Here is a 19,779-nt window from a genome sequence, read left to right as displayed (position 1 = left end):
TTCAGAAACCACCCCGTGGCCCCTCTTCCATTTCTTAAGACAGATTATTGGTATTTCTTTATGAAATTGTGTGCACTTTGCGTTAAAATTAAGAGGAATTTTACTGACCATGTCAAATTAAAAAACTCTCCCCTCCCCTTTAAATATGATATTTCAAAAAAAAAAAAAAAACTTAATTCCCCTTACAACCCCTAAAGCAGTGTTATGGTACTTCTTGATGAAATTTTGCAACCTTAAAGTTTAAGTTAAGAGAGTAAACTGTCTATTTAATCAAAATTTACCCCCATTAAATTATCTATACGAAATGTCAACAAACCACCCCTGGCTAACTTTCCCACAACTTAAAGTATAACACTGGTACAATTTATTAAAATCTTGCACACTTTAAGTTCAAAAGATGAGGAAAATGACTGTCTGCTTCATGATTTTCATTTTAAAAAAAAGTTTATTGACTACATGATAATTTTTTAAAACCACCTTTTTAAAGAGATTTTTTCACTCCTTTGCGAAAATTTTCACTCTAATGTTAAAAATAAAAATGAAATTACTGTTTAACCTGCCCTTTTTCCTAGTTACATGAAGTTTCAAAATAACTACTTCCATTTAAAGCAGATTTTTTCTTCTCCTTGGTGAAATATTCAACAGTTCATCTAAAAAAAAAGGCAGCCAGGAATTTTATTTTAGCATTCAATTAAAGAAAAAGAAGTTAACTGAAAACATTTTATTATGTCAAACAACCCTTATTTACCTTTCATTCTACTTAAAGCATTATTCTGACCCTCTAAGATAAAATTTTGCACAAATATTTGTTAAAGAATTTCCTTAAAAATAAAGAAAAGGAATTACAGTATATTTATCACTAGCGGAACTATTTTAAAGAATTCTATTTTAAATTTCATTTCCGTGCTTCGTATTATAAGTGTATTTGCAACATGAACAACATGACCACACATGAGTTTGCTTGTTACCGATGTTAGATGTTTACACATTAATAGAGATCTGCAAAATTCGCGGATTCATTCGGTGATAGGCTAGAATTCAAACACATATACCTCTTAGATAATTTTGCTATTGGCTTACTGTTCATCTGGACGAATCTCAACCAGTTATAAACCCTCAACCAAAGAAGGATCGAATCACAGACAAACCAGCTGAAACGACTTACAAGTCGGCAGCCAATGAACTTACGTTATTTGCCCGAGTGTGCAGGGGTATGTGCAGTCTATCCTGAAGGCCATCGAAACCGCGAATTTTGCAGGTCTCTACACATTAATGGTGAGTACTAAAAAAATAGCTCACTTTTTTTCTCAATTACTTATTTCCTCCAATTCGGCAAAAGCGTACAGAATGAGTGAGAAGTTTGTATGACTTTATTCAATTAAACGCTATCCTGACATTGAGAGTTCCATCATAATAATCTACTTTCTTAATAACTTGCAAAAACCATTGGTTCGACTCCAACTTCAAAGGCGTGAACCACTAAAGCCCAAAAATCGTATTTTGTTTTCACCTTTTTCCGTAGAATAATCACTCATTCTTAGAGACCGGAAAAATTCGCGGTTTCAATGACCTACAGGATAGACTCCAATATCCACTACACACTCGGGCAAATGCTGCTGACTTGTGAGTGGTCTCGACTGGGTGGCCTGTGATTCGACACTTCTACGAGTGAGGGTCTCTAATTGGCCCTCAGTCCTCCAGATTAACAGTGAACCAATGACAGAAGCAGCACTAAGGTATAATTATTTGAATTTTAGCATAACACGAAATGAACCCGTGAATTTTTCAGGTCTCTACTCATTCTGTATATTTACATATGGTCATTACGTACCTGTACTTATGAAAGCTTTTATTTATAGAGACGTATTTTATTTTTACTTGAATTTTCATAACGTTTGAAAATTGTACACTTGAGACACGACGTAGCCATCTTAATGAAGGGAGTAATAAAAAACTGATTTGGAGAAAATTTTTATGTTTCTGGAGTTATTTTAACACTTCGCTACAAACTTTAAACCCTAGTCGTCAACATACGGGTAAATATGCCAGAAAATAAATCAAACGACAAAAAAAAACAATACAAAAGTTAAAACAAAACTTCGCGGACGCACGTTTAAGCTGAAAATAAAGAGTTCATTTTCTTATACCTGATAGGTAGGGGCAGGAAAATTTCGCGAAAAAATCTGAACGCCTACTAGACTGCAACAAGGTACACCCACACCAGTGGGTTCTTCCTTGTGATTGGCGGCGGTCTGCGAGAGAAGTAGTTGCCTTGTTTGCACGAGCTACTAAGGACGAGTTTGCTTCCGCACTGAATTAGTGTGATTGTTAGGGACTGGAAAAATTCGCGGATTCAATGACCTTTAGGATAGCCTCCATTATCCTCTGCATTTCTCAAGTAAACACGCGTGTTCATTGGTTACTAAACTGTGAGGCGTCTCCACTGGGTAGCTTGTGATTCGACGCTTCTTTGGTCGATAGTCTCTCATTGGACGAGAGAGCTCCAGTTAAACTGCGAGCCAATAGCACAACCAGCGGAATTGTACACATGTTTGAATTTCAGCCTATCACGAAATGAATCCGCGAATTTTTCCGGTCTCTAGTGATTGTTTGTTGTAACAATCGACATGCACCTCAAAGTAACTCACCCAATCACGAAACACAGACGATGCTACAGTGTTTTAACTTCCAGCTATTTTCGGGATCTTTTCGCGAAATGTTCATGGCCCTACCGATAGGCCATCTTGATTTTTGTTTTCCACGGTTTTTCCGAAATCGCTCGAGGAATATGCTAGGATGGTTATTCGCCGTACTCCACTGCTGACTCGTTTTAAACGTTTTCCTACGTTGTGACTGTTGGGTATTTCCGACTCTTCTCATTGATATCGACGAAACACGTAGCCCGGATAAAACAAATTTATTCAATTACCTACCCACTTTGCCAGACTCGCTCAAAAAAATGGTTTTGGGGGAAGGGGGAAGTTTCACGATCGCTATAGTCTATTTCACGTAACTTGTCTCAAATTTAACAGTTCTCGTAAGTTAGTACCATCAATGCCCAATTACGAACTGATTCTTTTAAAGTCTCACATAGTGATTGTTAGAGACCTGCAAAATTCGCGGTTTCAATGGTCTTGAGTATAGACTGCACATACTCCTGAACACTGGGCAAATAACGCAAGTTCATTGGTTGTTGACTTGTAAGTCGTCTCAGCTGGTTTGTCTGTGTGATTCGATCCTTCTTTGGTTGAGGGTTTATAATTGGTTGAGATTCGCCAAGATGAACAGTAAGCCAATAGCAAAATTATCTAAGAGGTAATATGTGTTTGAATTCTAGCCTATCACCGAATGAATCCGCGAATTTTGTAGGTCTCAAGTGATTGTTTACAAAACATTAAAAAAAAACACATTAAGTTATATCATATGTCGTAGGCTTTCGCGGCCATCATGTAATTTTTTTAATGAACAGAAATATTTGTGTAAAATTACAGACATCTGTGAAATAGTGTTCGCAGTTATACTAGGCTCGGATTTTCTTACCCGAGCGTTTATGATTTGTGTTGATCCAGTACCTCCAATAGTTAAAGTTATTGGCAAACCGTTTCTTGAATAGCTTTCCAGTATAAGCTGCGCACATAATAAGCAATATACAACAAAATAAAGTTAAATGGTTGAAAATTCGATTAAGTTTTCCATGATTTAAAAACATATAAGATTGAATGAAATATTAAATTAAATATAAAATTATTAGCCAATTTTCGTGAAACCCTAGTTCATATATACAATTATGTGTTTTATAAATTACAATGTATTTCATGTAGTGTTGCAAACTACTTCATGTATAACTGGTTTCCAAAGAAAACTTTTGTAAAATTACAGAAAATGTTTTCCTGTTAACATGACGTAGGCTATAGATTTTTGCTTCGGCAAGAAGACCTGGGGAATTCAGGAGGGTCTTTGGTTGGACGAAGATAGCCGAAGTCAGTGGCGTCAGCACCAATCCAAACCGTCAACGGGAGACGTTAGCCACGCCCAAGTCGTTCCCTCTCTTTCCGAGATTCTTCCCAACGACCTATCTTCCGGAACAAAGCTCTTGCGCTGTGATTGTTTCGTACATGGAACAGAAGTCTTCATGTAAACTTACACATATTTATGAATCTGTACAATTAACTGAAGACAATTGTACCACTACAAAATAGTGTCCGCAGTAATACTGGATTTGGACTCTTATGTATGCTTTGTGCAGTTCCAGTGCCTCCAATAGTTAAAATTATTTGTTAGCTGTTCCCTGAATAGCTTTTCAGTTATAACTGCGCATATTAATAAGCACGGTGAAAGAAAACAATGTCAAGTTGTTGAACATTAATTGCTTTCCAGGATTAAAAAATATCGTTCTTGAATAAAACATCAATAAAAATATAAAATTATACTACAATTTTCGTAAGAAATACACAGTATTATCTCGTGTATTATTTTGTGTTAGCAAAAATAACCATAGACACGTGTTCTACAAATTAACAATATATTTCTTGTAGTATTATTAACTATTTCTTGGCAACTGGTTTCCAAAGAAATGTTTTGTAACAGTAGCAATTTTTTTCTGTGGAACTTCGCTTCGCGAGTCAATTTAGTTACTTGAAAACAAAACCGCATTCCATGTTCACCACCAGGAAATTTTTCTGTCAATTTATGAAAAAGGAAATTTCAAATATTGTGTACTAGGAGGTTGAAAGGTGCCTAAGGCTTCCGTTGAAAAATGATGAATATAACAAACACTTTTATTGAATAATTAAGGCGTTTTCCACTTATGTAATTACATTTCTATTTTATACACATCTCTATAGAGAAGGCTAATATTTGTGCTTAATGATGCGCTAGTCTCCAAGGTATACATAATTCTTTGGCGTTACGTAGTCAGTGAGGAAAAGCCTATGATGTACATTCTATATTGCACAGACCCGAATACTCACGTTGGCAAGCCTTTTTTCACAGACGAGAGAGCCAAACGCCCGATCCTGCATCTTAGGTTTTTTTTTTTGTTCATTGTAAATAAATATACAACTCATGATAACTAATGGTTAATTAGGTTAGGTTAGCTACATTATAAATACTTTAAAACATTGTGGACGGTTGATTTGGTTAGGATAGCTACATTAAAGATACTGTGAAATCATGTAAACGGTTTCCTAGCCCTGGATAGCTACATATTAAAAAGTTATTTGCTAAGCAACCATAAAATGATTTTACAGTATTTTAAATGTAGCTATACTTACCTAACATAACAAACCTTCCACAATGTTTTAAAGTATTTATAATGTAGCTAACCTATCCTAATCGACCGCAAAATTTAATGCCACACCGGTTTATACAATGAGATAGAACGGAAAAAAAAGCGAGCATGAGCTTCGAGGAACTTAGGGTGTGGCTTTCTCGTCTGTGAAATGAAGGCTTGCCAACGTGAGTATTCGGGTCTGTGCAATATATAATGTACATCATAGGCTTACCGTCAGTGAGTCTGTTATGAGTTTAAATATATAAACACTCGTATTAAGTCATTATATTGTTCCAGGAGTTTATAGAAGTTTCCAAAATATTCTCAGAAGAAATAGGTACTTCGAAATCTACCTACGCCAGTAGACAGTGCCGAATCGATTATTTTAGTTTACTATGTATATAACAGGGTAGTTTCACTGTCATAAACATTTACCAAGCACACCAATACATAGGGGCATGCAGATTTCGCGAAAGGATTTCAAGACTAGATGAAAGTTAAAACACTATAGCATCGTCCGTGTGTCATGATTAGGTGACTTTCTCCCAGGTAAATATCGATTGCAACAACACCAATAACAGTAATTCAATGCGTAAGCAAACACGTTCTGAGTGGCTCGGTCAAATAAGGCAACGACTTCTCTCGCAGACGGCCGCCAATCACAAGGAATAAACCACAGGTGCGGGTATACCTTGTTGCAGTCCAATAAGTGTTCACATCTTTTCGTGAAAAATGCCTGCCCCTACCAATACATTTGATGTGTCCCCTAACGTCAACGAAAGTGACTATATATGGGTTTATATTCCGACAAGTGGTTCCGCCATCTTGTCGACTGCCAAATTTGTTACACATTTACGTTCATTTGAATTCCGTTTCATTCACTAAATTACTCCTACCACCTGCCGCACACTGAGAGCTTAGATGTTTATACTTCAAAAATACTAAACCCCGGCTTCGGACCTGAATTTCTGCAAGGAATTTTACTAAAATACTTCCCATCTTGTTCAAATTGATCAAACAGTTAATACTTTAAAGTTTCCCTTGGGCTTTGTGCACTTAAAGTTCGCGCCATCCGCCCCAGATGGCAGCACCGTGGTTACGTATTTCCGTTCCACGCAAATTCCGTTACAATCACCAAATTACTCCAGCTGAATTCAGAAAGCTAAGATATTTACACATAAAAAAAGAACAAATGAGTGTCAATAATAACAGTTTCACGCACTCTTCACTTCCGTACCCAAGGTGATCCGGATTCAAATCCCGGCGGGGTAGGAACCAAGATTTAGGCCGGTATTCAAAGGCACAAAAATAAGTAGAGACCTGCAAAATTTGCGGATTCATTCGGTAATAGGCTAGAATTCAGACACATATACCTCTTAGATAATTTTGCTATTGGCTTACTGTTCATCTGGACGAATCTCAACCAGTTATAAATAGAAACCGGAAAAATTCGCGGGTTCAATGACCTGTAGGATGAACTCCATAGTTCTACGTACACTCAGTCAAATGTGACCCACTCATTGGCTGCTGTCTTGTGAGACGTCCCAACATAGCAGCCTGTGATTCGATACAGCTTTGGTTGAGTGTTTCTCATTGGCTCAGAGACATCCAGGTGAGTTGTGAACAAATAGCAGAGGCAGCACTGAGGTATAACTATTTGTATTTTAGCCTATCACGAAATGAATTTGCGAATTTTTGCGGTCTATAGTTATAAACCCTCAACCAAAGAAAAATTGAATCACAGACAAACCAGCTGAGACGACTCACAAGTCGGCAGCCAATGAACTTGCGTTATTTGCCCGAGTGTACAGGGGTATGTGCAGTCTATCCTGAAGGCCATCGAACCCACGAATTTTTCAGGTCTCTAATAATAAGGGTTTAGGTCTTGAATATGCAGTACTTGCACCCTAACAGAATTCCAAGTGCACGAAAGGTCACGACCAGTCCTTTATTTTTACGGCACGGATCCCGTTGTCCTACACATTGCCGATCTATTGCCCAAATTCCGCGCATGGGCAGAGATCATTTTTTTCTTTGGTATAGTCCAGATAGCGGACCCACGTCTGAAGTCATTAACTTTTATATATTCAATTTCTAAAATATCAGTTGTTTGTGTCAAATGTATTGGTATGCCTTATAGAACTTTATGGTAGCGAAACTATTCATCTGCATTACATTTTATACACTTTAACTGTCATAATAAAAAATAATGGCTACATAAAAAGTACTTGAAAAAAAATTGGTTGTCTGTAAATTCGGTTTACGGACGATAGTTTAACGTAACGTCATAACAAAACCTTGATAAAATGATTGCATACTTTTATGAATAAAGTTAAATCATTTTTATTGAATTATCACTATTTTGTATGGATACAAAGAAGGAGTGAAATGAAATCTACAATTTAATTGATAAATTTACTTTTATTTGCACTCATTAATTCAAATATGTTTATTACTTTAACGAAGAGATTATTTCAACTATAACTTTTATACATGTTTGGTATTTCACTTCTTCCAATCTGTGTTATTCTGTTAAGGATAGGACGATGATAGGAAAAGAAGAAACGAATGGAAGTGTTTCAAGTTTAATGTGTCTCGAAAAAGTCAAATCGATGGTTGTTCCAATCGAGTGGAGGAGAGATAGATGCGGCGCAAGCGTACATGAGCGTAATGGGACAAAGCGTAACGGGACAATGAGCGTAACAGGACAATGAGTCATCCTTTTTCGTGCGTGCAGCCGTCGTTCATCGATTTATTAGACGTTGTCACGTCAATAATTGTAATAACACTATTTAATTCGTGCGAAGGTGCTGCTAACTACATGATTTTGCCATAACAAGCGTTTCGATAATTGCCCATCTGCCGCTAGAATGCGTTGGAACCAGTTTGTAGCCTCGGGCAGGGCACTGATTATTGTAAACAGTTACTTTTCTGTTCCCTTAATGGTATTCGGTTCGGGAACACGTTCTGGTAACGGTTGTATTACAAAAAAGGCTGTGCTTATTCGCTACCTTAACCAAACGTCTTGGAAAACAGTACTTCACCGAAGTGGACATTGTCGTCTCAGTGACGACTCTCCCATTTCTCCAAACACCAATTGGTTCTGCCCATTCTTCGTTTCTTTATCATCGGCCATCATCGCCTTCAGTGCCAATTCTTGTTGAGATTACGTTAAGGAGGAGATACAAGAATAGAAAGACGCCATTTTGGTTAAATAATTTTTAGGGTCTAAAAAATTTAACCATTAAATTTTCCGAACTTGACTTTGGGAGTGCATAGTAAATAATTACGTATATTCGTGCAGTCAGCAGTGTTTGGTTGCTACAAATAGTTTCCACTGTCTAGTCACTGGCGTTTAGTATTGAACACGTTAAATAAACACTGGGGAATATATTTCAGTGTGTTACCTCCGCCTACATGGAGGCCAATTTTAAATACTAAACGTTAAACATATTTTAATGGATTCAAAATAGATGAAACGAATATGACGTTATTTCGGTGCCTTTAAACATAAAAAAAATTTGTTCGGATTTATATGAAGTGTTTGTTTTTGTTTTTGAGCCGAGAATTTTACTACTTTCGAATAACCTCAAACTGCGCGGGACCTAAAAAAAAATAATAATAGGGGGGAAAGGGGGAAATAATTATAACGGAATCGACTCTCGGTAATAATTCCCCGAACAACAGACGTGATGAATGAGCACCTAGGTTCCCAAGAGATGTAAAAAAAAAAAAAGGGCAATAAATCGGTGCGAGCCTTCGTCGTGAGGATTATGAAAAGGGGGGGGGGGGAAAGGGGGGATGGAGTACAATCGTCGGTGCGATATATAACCGAAAAAGTTTTCTGGCCGCGAAGCGAAAGCCTTCAAAAAAAAAAAAGGATGCTCACGAAATGCTTTATGGGGGCAGCCACTCGGGGTTCGCTCTCGTGGGGCAGATTGATGACGGAGTAGTGCTCCGCGTAAAAAATACATATACATATATATATATATCCCTTCCATCATGTCACGTGACGCAACTCCTCGCCTCGGACCGATGGATCCGCGCGCCGAGCGCCCTGGATGTGTATTTCCGCTTCCGGCCCGATCCGCGCATCGCAACGGATGGATTTTTTGAAGGGAAAAAAATAATAATGAAAAAAATCGGTTGTCTGTAAAGTCGGTTTACGGACGATAGTTTAACGTGACAACGTCATAACAAAACATTGATGAAACGATTGCATACTTTTATGAATAAAAATTGAATCATTTTTATTGAATCATCACTATTTTGTATGGGTACAAAGAAGGAGTGAAATGAAATCTACAATTCAATTGATAAATTTACTTTTATTTGCACTCATTAATTCGAATATGTTTATTACTTTAACGAAGAGATTATTTTAACTATAACTTTTAAACATGTTTGCTATTCAACTTCTTCCTATCTGTGTTATTCTGTTAAGGATAGGACGATGATAAGAAAAGTAGGAAACGAATGGGAGTGTTTCAAGTTTAATGTGCCTCGAAAGAGTCAAATCGATGGTTGTTCCAATCGAGTGGAAGTGAGATAGATGCGGCGCAAGCGTACAATGAGCGTAACGGGACACAGCGTGACGGGACAGTGTGCGTAACGGGACACTTTTTTGTGCGTGCAGCCGGCGTTCATCGACTTATTAGACGTTGTCACGTCAAAAAACATTCATCGGCTTGCGTGGGGGGCCTATTTCCCCTCCATTGCAGAAAATAAAATTTCGCACCTCTGACGGCCTCCCAGTTATCAGCGCGGCTATAACTCGGACACTGATAAAGACATGCCTTGTTTTCTAGAGACCGGGAAATACCTCGTGTTCATTTCCCGTTGTTCTAGAATCGAAACACACGTTAACTTCTTATTTGCTTCTGTGATTGGCTCACAGTTCAGCTGAAGACCTTTGAGCTAGTAAAAAAAATACCTTCAATCAAAGAATTATAATTAGGGCCATGCATATTTCACGAAAAGATTCCGAGACCAGCTGTAAGTTAAAACATTGTTGCATCGTCTGTGTTTTGGTGACTGGGTGAGTTTCTATCAGGGACATGACGATTGTTAAAACACTGATGGCATGCATATTTCGCGAAAAGATTCTGAGACTAGCTGAAAGTTAAAACAATGTATCATCGTTCGTATGTCACGATTGGATGAATTTCTTTCAGGTGCGTGTCGATTGTTAAACTACCAATCACAGCTGTTCAGGGCGTAAGCAAACACGTCCTGAGTGGCTCAGCCAAACAAGGCAACGACTTCTCTCGCCGACGGCCGCCAATCACAAGGAAGAAACAGTCGGTGCGGATATACCTTGTTGAAGTCTAAAAGGCGTTCAGCATTACTCGCGAAAAATGCCTGCCCCTAATTATAATTAGAGACACGGAAATTTCGCGGATTCATTAAGTCGCAAGCTAGAATGAAAACCTTCACACTGTCGCACTGTGTTCATGATTGGACCGCAGTTATCTGGACACGCCCCTCTACGACCGTGAGCCAACGATGTCCAGGTAGGAGAGAAGTAAGCGAGTAAGGTAGTGCCAAATAACGAGGATAAAAATGTTCTCGCTAAGAAATCAACCAATGGGAAAGTAAACATGGGTCGAGCACACCTATAACTTTGAATTCTATCCTGAGGCCAGAAGAATCCGCGAAATTTCCGGGACACTAATTATAATATCGCAAGCATCCCAGCTGACAGCTCTCACGAGTCAGTAGCCAATGAGCGGGTTGCGTCCGCCCGAGTACGTAGATGATAGTGGAGTCTATCCTGGAAATTTTTGAAAGCGAGAATTTTTCCAGGCCCTTACTTATTTAAAAAAAAAAAAATCGTCAAGGTTCTCGAGCGACGGGATACTCTTTAGGGCCACGCACGTTTCCCAAAATAAATTTTTCCGGACCAGCTGTGTGTTAAAACTGTTTAGCATTTTCTGTGTTTCGTGGTTGTTTTGCGGTTTTATTTAAGGCACATTTCAACTGTTTTCACACCAATCACAGCCAAACGTGTTTTGAATGGCTTGGTCATTAATAAGAGGAATGGCTTGGGACTGGAAAAATTCGCGGGTTCAATGACCTTCAGGCTAGACTCCACGTTCCTGTGCATACTCGTGCAAAAGTCGCCTGTTCATTGGCTGCTGACTTGTGAGGCGTCTCATTTGGGAGACTCGTGATTCGATACTGCTTTGACTGACCTTCTATAATTGGCCCACAGTCCTCCAGGTTAACAGAGAACCAATGGCAGAAGTTGCATAAAAATACAATTATTTGCATTCTAGCATATCGCGAAATGAATCCGCGAATTTTTCCGGTCTCTAGGAATGGCTTCTCTTGTAAACGGCAGCCAATCACAAGGAAGCAATTTCTAGCGCTGCATACCTTATTTCAGTCTAATGGGCAGTCAGATGTCACTACTTTTTTTTGAAGGTTGCTTTCAATAAACGTTGAGACTTTGCCCTTTTTCAATGACCTCTAGGATAAACTCCACGAGCCTCTAAATACTCGGGCGAATGCCACCTGCTCATTGGCTACTGACTTCTGAGACCTGTCGTCTAGGACGCTTGTGATTTGTTAATTTTTTGGTTGAAGGTGTTTCATTGGCTAAAATTCCTTCAAAATAAACTGTGAGTCAATAACAGAAGCGATATGAAGGTAGAGTGTTTGGATTCTAGCATGACGCGAAATGAATATGTGAATATATCTGGTCTCTTTGCATTTTCCGTAGAGCCACGATAATTCCGCGAGTTTATTGGGTAGCGAATTAGACTTGAAACACGTGTACATGTGCATCACAGATGACACGAACTTGAAGATCCTAAACCGGCTTTAAACTCGGTGAAGAAGTGGTCAGCCATTGACATGTATTTCGCCAAAGGATGTGGCCATGTATCGACCAATGGGAGTTCTAAAAAGACTAGACCTTTTATATACAAAAGTCAAGTCTAGCCTGAAGTGACATGAATTTCTGAAATTTCAACAGTCTAGTGATATATAGAGACCTGAAATATTCGCGGGTTCATTTCGTGTTATGCTAAAATTCAAATAATTATACCTTAGTGCTGCTTCTGCCATTGGTTCACTGTTAACCTGGAGGACTGAGAGCCAATTAGAGACCCTCACTCATTGAAGTGTCGAATCACAGGCCACCCAGTCGAAACGACTCACAAGTCAGCAAGCAGCCAATGAACAGTTGGCATTCGCCAGAGTGTGTAGAGGATATTGGAGTCTATCCTGGAGGTCATTTAACCCGCGAATTTTTCCGGTATCTAGTGATATAATACAACTCTTCCAAGCTGAAATATTTTCGTTTTGAATTTACGAACAGAACTTGCTCCGAATAGTCCAGATATCTATGTAAATTTAGGAACATTAGGGTTAATTTACGAGTGACGAGCTTACTTTCTTTAAACATGAATTCACAAGATCAGTATTTAAATATTAACTGAACTAAAATACTTAATTAAATCTTCAGCAAAACCGCAAGCATGTAAAGTGTACAAAAATTCAATTATCTGAAACCACTTTAAAGAGTTATGTCCATTAATAAACTAAAAATGTATAACAAGCGTGTTCCTGATAGAGTTATTAAGGGCCACAATTATCCTACTTAGGTACAATGAACTATCAAACTTTGACCAATGAACATTCTTACGAAGTATCATAAATATGATCGATACATTATTTTCTAATTGTTTGGTTTACTGTGTAACAATATTCAGCATTCGAAGTTGCATGTTCACTGCAACATATGTCAACAAATATGAAACCATGTTCTGTTTTTTTTTTGTTGCAATTATTTGTTTTCGTTTATTTCAACTGATAAATTGATTAGATGTTTTCTATCACAACAAGGAACAAGAAATATCAATGACAATTTTTCTGTGGGAATTCTGTAGACTCGTAGCGAGTTAGTGCGTGTGCGCTCTACTCGCTACTCGCTAGCGATTGAACTCGCTTCCGCTGAACTCGCTCAAGTTCACACCGCGCGAACGGTTGTTTGAATATTGCTTCTGTTCGGGCCGGCAAAAATGAAGTGCCAATAATTTTCGTTGCTCGATAGATAACTTACCAAAGAGCCCAGCCTACTTTAACAAACATGTAATGTGTAGGGGCATGCACATTTCGCGAAAATTTTCTGAGACAAGCTGAAAGTTAAAACAATGTACCATCGTTTTGTGTGTCGTGATTGGATGAGTTTCTTTCAGGTACATGAAGATTGTTAAAACACCAATCACAGCTATTCAGTGCGGAAGCAAACGCGTCCTGAGTGGCCCAGCCATGTAAGGCAACTACTTCTCTCGCCAGACGGCCGCCAATCACAAGGAAGAAACCGCTGGTGCGCGTATACCTTGTTGCAGTCTAGTAGGCGTTCAGCTTTATTCTCGAAAAATGCCTGCCCCTAGTAATGTGTAAAGCTTCACAAAAACGTCACGCGATTTAAAAACCGCTAAGTATATATGAGTGTATGGCCTGTTTGCGAAAAGCAATCAGTAGAGTACTGAAAAATTCGCGGGTTCATTTCGTGTTATGCTAAAATTCAAATAATTATACCTATGTGCTGCTTCTGCCATGGTTCACTGTTAATCTGGAGGACTGAGGGCCAATTAGAGACCCTCACTCATAGAAGTGTCGAATCACAGGCCACCCAGTCGAGACGACTCACAAGTCAGCAGCCAATGAACAGTTGGCATTTGCCCGAGTGTGTAGAGGATATTGGAGTCTATCCTGGAGGTCATTAATCCCACGTATTTTTCGGGACTCTAGCAATCAGAAATGCTCTATAAGAGCGAACGAAAATATATGTATCTTTGTCTAGTTTTAAAACTGTATTTTTATAACAGTGAAATTGGCTAAAACGCATGTTTTTATAATATTTTTTTAGACGCAAAAATTCAGTTACAGATTCTTGAGGAAAAAAACTCGCATTCATATCCTAGATTCTCTATGCAATAAATATTCTCACGTTCAAGATTTAAAAAAGGAAATAATAATTAATACTTTTACATTGAGGTACCTTCACAAGCACTAGTCTGTCTGTCAAAGAAAAAGAAGTAAAAGGTTATTCTATTCCCGTGATAACAAATATTTTGGAAAAAATTCTGAACTTCCAAGAAAACGTAATTTTTTTTTAACATTTGAAAAATATTCGAAATCACCGTGTGTTTATTGGTCCCTGGTAAACTAAAACGATAATCCCTACTATAGTACTCACAAAATAAAAATCGTATTACTGTATTCTTTACAGCCAAAAGTTACGTGTTTTGTGTTATATTATAAATTTTTCACTATTTTTTTTAAATTTATATTCATCTTAATGGAACCTGCAAAATTCGCCCCATTTTCTAAAACTAGACTGGATTCCACATTTTTATAAATCATCAGAGCTAGGCCACCTTTTAACTGCTTCCCTGGTTGCAAATAATTAGAGACCGGAAAAATTCGCCGTTTCGATGGCCTTCAGGATAGACTGCACATTCCCCTGCACACTCGGGCAAATAACGTAAGTTCATTGGCTGCCGACTTGTGAGTCGTCTCGGCTGGTTCGTCTGTGATTCGATCCTTCTTTGGTTGAGGGTTTATAATTGGTTGAGATGCGTCCAGATGAACAGTAAGTCAATATCAAAATCTTCCAAGAGGTATATTTGGATTCTAGCCTATCGCCGAATGAATCCGCGAATTTTTCCGGTCTCTACAAATAATATTTTTGTCGGCTTCTACTTCTTCAGTATTTGTCAATAAACCCATGGGGCGATGTTAAATATGATTATTATGTATAACTAGAAGCAAGATTATATGGTGAATATCGATAAAACCGAAGGCAAAACACCGCCAAACACCGAAATAGAAGACAGTCCACTGCATAACACCGAAATGCAGAGAAATTACTTTAATTGCCTCAATTTGTCTATTAAAATAAAGAAAACGTAAATAAATATATAGTTTATTCCTGATTAAAAAATGTAAAAATTTATCTAGCAAGTAAAATAATATTTAGTCTCTATTTATAGTTTTTACAAATTATAGCATAGCGGTCTAGGCCTATAGCTACACAAGTCGTTAAAGTCACACGAAAATGTATAAGTAATTGTTTTTTCAACATCGCATATAAATTATTTATATAATTTTTGTATATTTAGCATATTTAAAAAATAATATTGAACGTTATAGTTGCATTTTTGTTTAACTTACTCTTATAATATATTTATGTACACATTTTAAGTATGATCATAGTTATTGTGATTTAAATGTACTTATTACATGTGATTTTATTTTTTAATGACAATAAAGACAAAATCCTCATTTTTAATGGTGAAACTTGTTTTATTATAACACCATAAAATATTGGCTCTATGTATAACATTTTGCAGTGTTGTCTGTTGCAAAATAATAATGCAATTTTTTTTCTGTTCACTAGCAAACAGATATATAAATCTTGAATATTTCACTTCAGTTTAGAGACCGTATCTTAATAGCTTAGGTCATTTTTACTTGTCATGTAAAGGGGCACCAAAGCAACATCCATGTATGTCACGGTTAAACAGAGGCTTAAATGCTTAATAATGAGGACGGATTCTAGTCAACATGTTCAGTTGAACAAATATACGTGCAAATCGATTTGTAAAGCCATTGACAATCGACTGAACTGTTTATATTTACCGTCGTGCAGTCTGGGTATTCTGATCCGAAATTGAAACGTACGTCACAAGGAACAATGAGAGTCACGAACCGTTTTAAGAACGACAGAACTTTGAATAATATCAGTGAATTAATAAATGTACCACACACGACCTTACATAATATAATGCTGTTTGCATGCACTTAACAATATATATTGCTACACTACACTTAAAAACCACAGTAATATTTTACTTAGGCCTACATCTGTCAATATACAAACATTAAAATTTATTTACATTTGTCCATTACTTATTCTGCCCAAAAACAGCATTTTTGCTAATTATATTTTGAAAGTTAAGAATATTATTTAGAATAAAATTAAGAACCTAGTTAAAGTAAGACATAAACTCTCTCGCCTTTACGCTTTATGCGAGAAAATGGCTTTCTTCGATATTAGAAGGGAATTAATAATTAATACTGCCACTAGTAGGTACCTTCGCGTTCAGTATTCTCTTAGTCAAACAAACACGCTAAGTTGACAGTAAAATAGGTAATAAGTAAATCAGTTTCCCTGATAACAATCATTTTGGAAAGAAAACTTGTAACTTTAACAAAAATTTATCATTTTTAACATTTTTAAAATACCATTCAAACAAAAAATTACCTTTATTATTCATTCTGTCGCATACAATAACCCAATGTTGTTTATATTATTTTTTTGTATTGTTTCCCGCTGTCTGCACGGAAAAATTGGAATAATTATTTAATTACGAATGCACTGCACGTATTTCCTCACCGGGTTCTAACCCAGGACTTCATCATGCAAGTGCGTTTTTATTAAAATTTTATTTAAATTTGAATAGTTAAATATTTATATAAATTTTAAATATTTTCCCATTAAAATCTGATAATAATTAGGGATATTCAAAATGGTGACCGTGGCATCATAATCCAAGATGGCTGTTTCTTTTTTTTTGTAATTTTTATTATTATTTTTTTTCAAAATTGTAAAATTCGTCCCGATTCTCTTGCATAAACAATATAGATTTTCAAGGTGGTGGCCCTAACGATAATTGCAACAGTTACGTCATAATTCAAGATGGTGGCCGTGACATTCTAACGGTCGTGGTTCTGACCTCGGAGGCTAGGGAGGCTTTTCGCCGGTGTATTCAAGCCTCTTTGGAGTATTTTCAAGCCATTGGCTATTTTGAAGACTAAAAGGGAATTTTTCCCGGAAATGGGAAATTTTCCCTCGAATAAGGAATTGTTTTTAACTTTATAATTTATTGTTTGTTTTTTTTTTGCAGAATTTTTTTCTAAAAACTGGACATTTTGGCGGATTTTTGGCGAATTTTGTGTGAATTGTGGCAAATTCTGGGTAATTTTTTGGCGAATTTTGGATTTCCAAGTAGAAGGTCAAGGTAATCCAAGATGGCCTCCATTACGTCATAATCCAAGATGGCCGATCCCATCCTCCATCCTCAGCCAGAAGCCAATCCCCGGACATGCATGTACATAATACTTGCAGCATTGAAATCTGGGGACATGCTTTTATGGACAGCCCGTATTTAACATGTTTGCAAGGGTTACTCGACGAGGGTGGTTAATCCCTTGTAAGAACGTCGCACACCCGGTAATGGTATGTATTTATATATGGGCCGGGCTATATTTCCCCCTCCCTTCTGACCCAAAGGGCGCAGCACAATGTCGACCAGACACGGGGCGACGCGTCTGCACAAAGCGCGCGCGACAGCATGGGCTAATAACTCCGGCCCCGTCAGCCAGTGTCTCCGCGGTCTTCGGGGCGGAATTCCATCTAAACTTGGAACCCGAAACTTCCCTCCTCCTCCCCTTCCCCCCCCCCCCCCCCCAACACTTCATTCTGTCCCGCGCAGGCTTCGATAAAACCCCTCCCGCGAGACTGCTTCCCCGAGCACCAGTGCTTCCAGCTTTCAGGCGCATCCACCAGTGAGGCCATGCATACATCGAGGTTTCAACGACCTCCGCAGTCCCGTGGATAGAGACCTGAAAAATTTGCGAATTCATTTCGTGTTTTAGCTAAAATTCAAATAATTATACCTTAGTTTTTCCGGTCTCCAATGATTATTAGGGGCTGGCATTTTTCGCGAATAAAGCTGAACGCCTACTAGACTGCAACAAGGTATACGCACACCAGTGGTTTCTTCCTTTTGATTGGCGGCCGTCTGCGAGAGAAGTAGTTGCCTTGTTTGGCTGAGCCGCTCAGGACGCATTTGCTTCCGCAATGAATTACTGTGATTGGTGTTTTATAACTCGTCAAGTACCTGAAAGAAACTCGCCCAATCACGAAACACAGACGATGCTACAGTGTTTTAACTTTCAGATGGACTTGGAATCTTTTCGCGAAATATGCATGGCCCTAATTATAACCTTCTAGCCGGGCATCAGAAAATAAAGCAAATATTTTAATGTCTCTAATAAATACGACGTGACGATATTGAGGAAGTAAGTGCACATATCTCTATTGTACATCCTTTTCAATTATTTTTCTTTAATTTTACGACAATCTTAATATTTAAAAAAATTTATTATTTGAAGATTGAAGAATTTGCGAATCTTTGGTAGATTCCGCCACCTCTGAACACTCCGGCATATGTCACCTAGTCATTGATTGCTGACTGGTTTGAACCGAGAAGCTTGCGATTCGGTGATTGTTTCATTGAAGGTTTCTCATTGGCATAGAGATCTCCAGGTAAACTTTTGACCATTAGCAGCATATTCAAAAAGGTCAAACTATTTGAATTTCTGAAATCTTTCGGAATATGGTTATTATGTACACAATTTTAGTTCCCTTTTAATCTTTTTGAGTGTTTCATAAAAAATAATAAGTGTACTAGCATCCACACAATCATTGGATTGGTAAATAACTATTTAATAAAAATTATATTAATTTGAGACAGGCAGAAATTCGAGCTTTGTTAACTTTGTGCTTTTTGTATTGTAGCAGTTGGCCTGCAGTTTGTGTAGAGGACTCATTCATATGCCGTGATAAACCCTAGCCCCCAATAACTTTTTGCAATGATACTCCTACCACATTTTTACCATATTGACCAAGCTCATGACCATGACCCCCTGATATCCAAAAATCTCTCTCACAAAATATTTCATTATCCTTTTGTCTAAGCCGTTTTCACCATAAGCAGCGACTGGAAAAATTCGTGGGTTCAGTGACCTCTAGGATATACTCGAGCCAACGACCCCTGTCCATTTGCTGCTGACTTGTGAGAAGTCTCGACTGGGTGGTCTGTGATTCGACACTTCTATGAGTGAGGGTCTCTAATTGGCCCTCAGTCCTCCAGATTAACAGTGAACGAATGACAAAAGCAGCACTAAGGTATAATTATTTGAATTTTAGCATAACACGAAATGAACCCGCGAATTTTTCAGGTCTCTCTACCCATAAGTAGAGGATCACAAACTTTGGGGATTCATTTGGTTCCATGCTATAATGCAAACTTTAATACTCTCGCACAGTGTTCATGAATGGACGGCAGTTATTTGATGTGCTCTTTTCGACCGTGAACCTAAGATGCACAGCTAGCAGAGAAGTGAGCGAATCAGGTTGTGCCGATAAATGATAATAAAAAGAAGATCTCACTTAGAAATAAGTAGAGCCATGCATATTTCGCGAAAAGATTGCGAGACCAGCTGAAAGTTAAAACACTGTAGCATCGTCTGTGTTTCGTGATTGGGTGAGTTTCTTTCAGGTACATGACGATTGTTAAAACACAAATCACAGTAATTCGTTGCGGAAGCAAACGCGTCCTGAGTGGCTCAGCAAAGCAAGGCAACTACTTCTGTCTCAGACGGCCGCCAATCACAAGGAAGAAACCGCTGGTGCGCGTATACCT

This window comes from Bacillus rossius, chromosome 17 (genome assembly GCF_032445375.1).
Source record: "Bacillus rossius redtenbacheri isolate Brsri chromosome 17, Brsri_v3, whole genome shotgun sequence".
NCBI classification, from domain to species: Eukaryota; Metazoa; Arthropoda; class Insecta; order Phasmatodea; family Bacillidae; genus Bacillus; species Bacillus rossius.
This window is presented reverse-complemented; position numbering follows the sequence as displayed.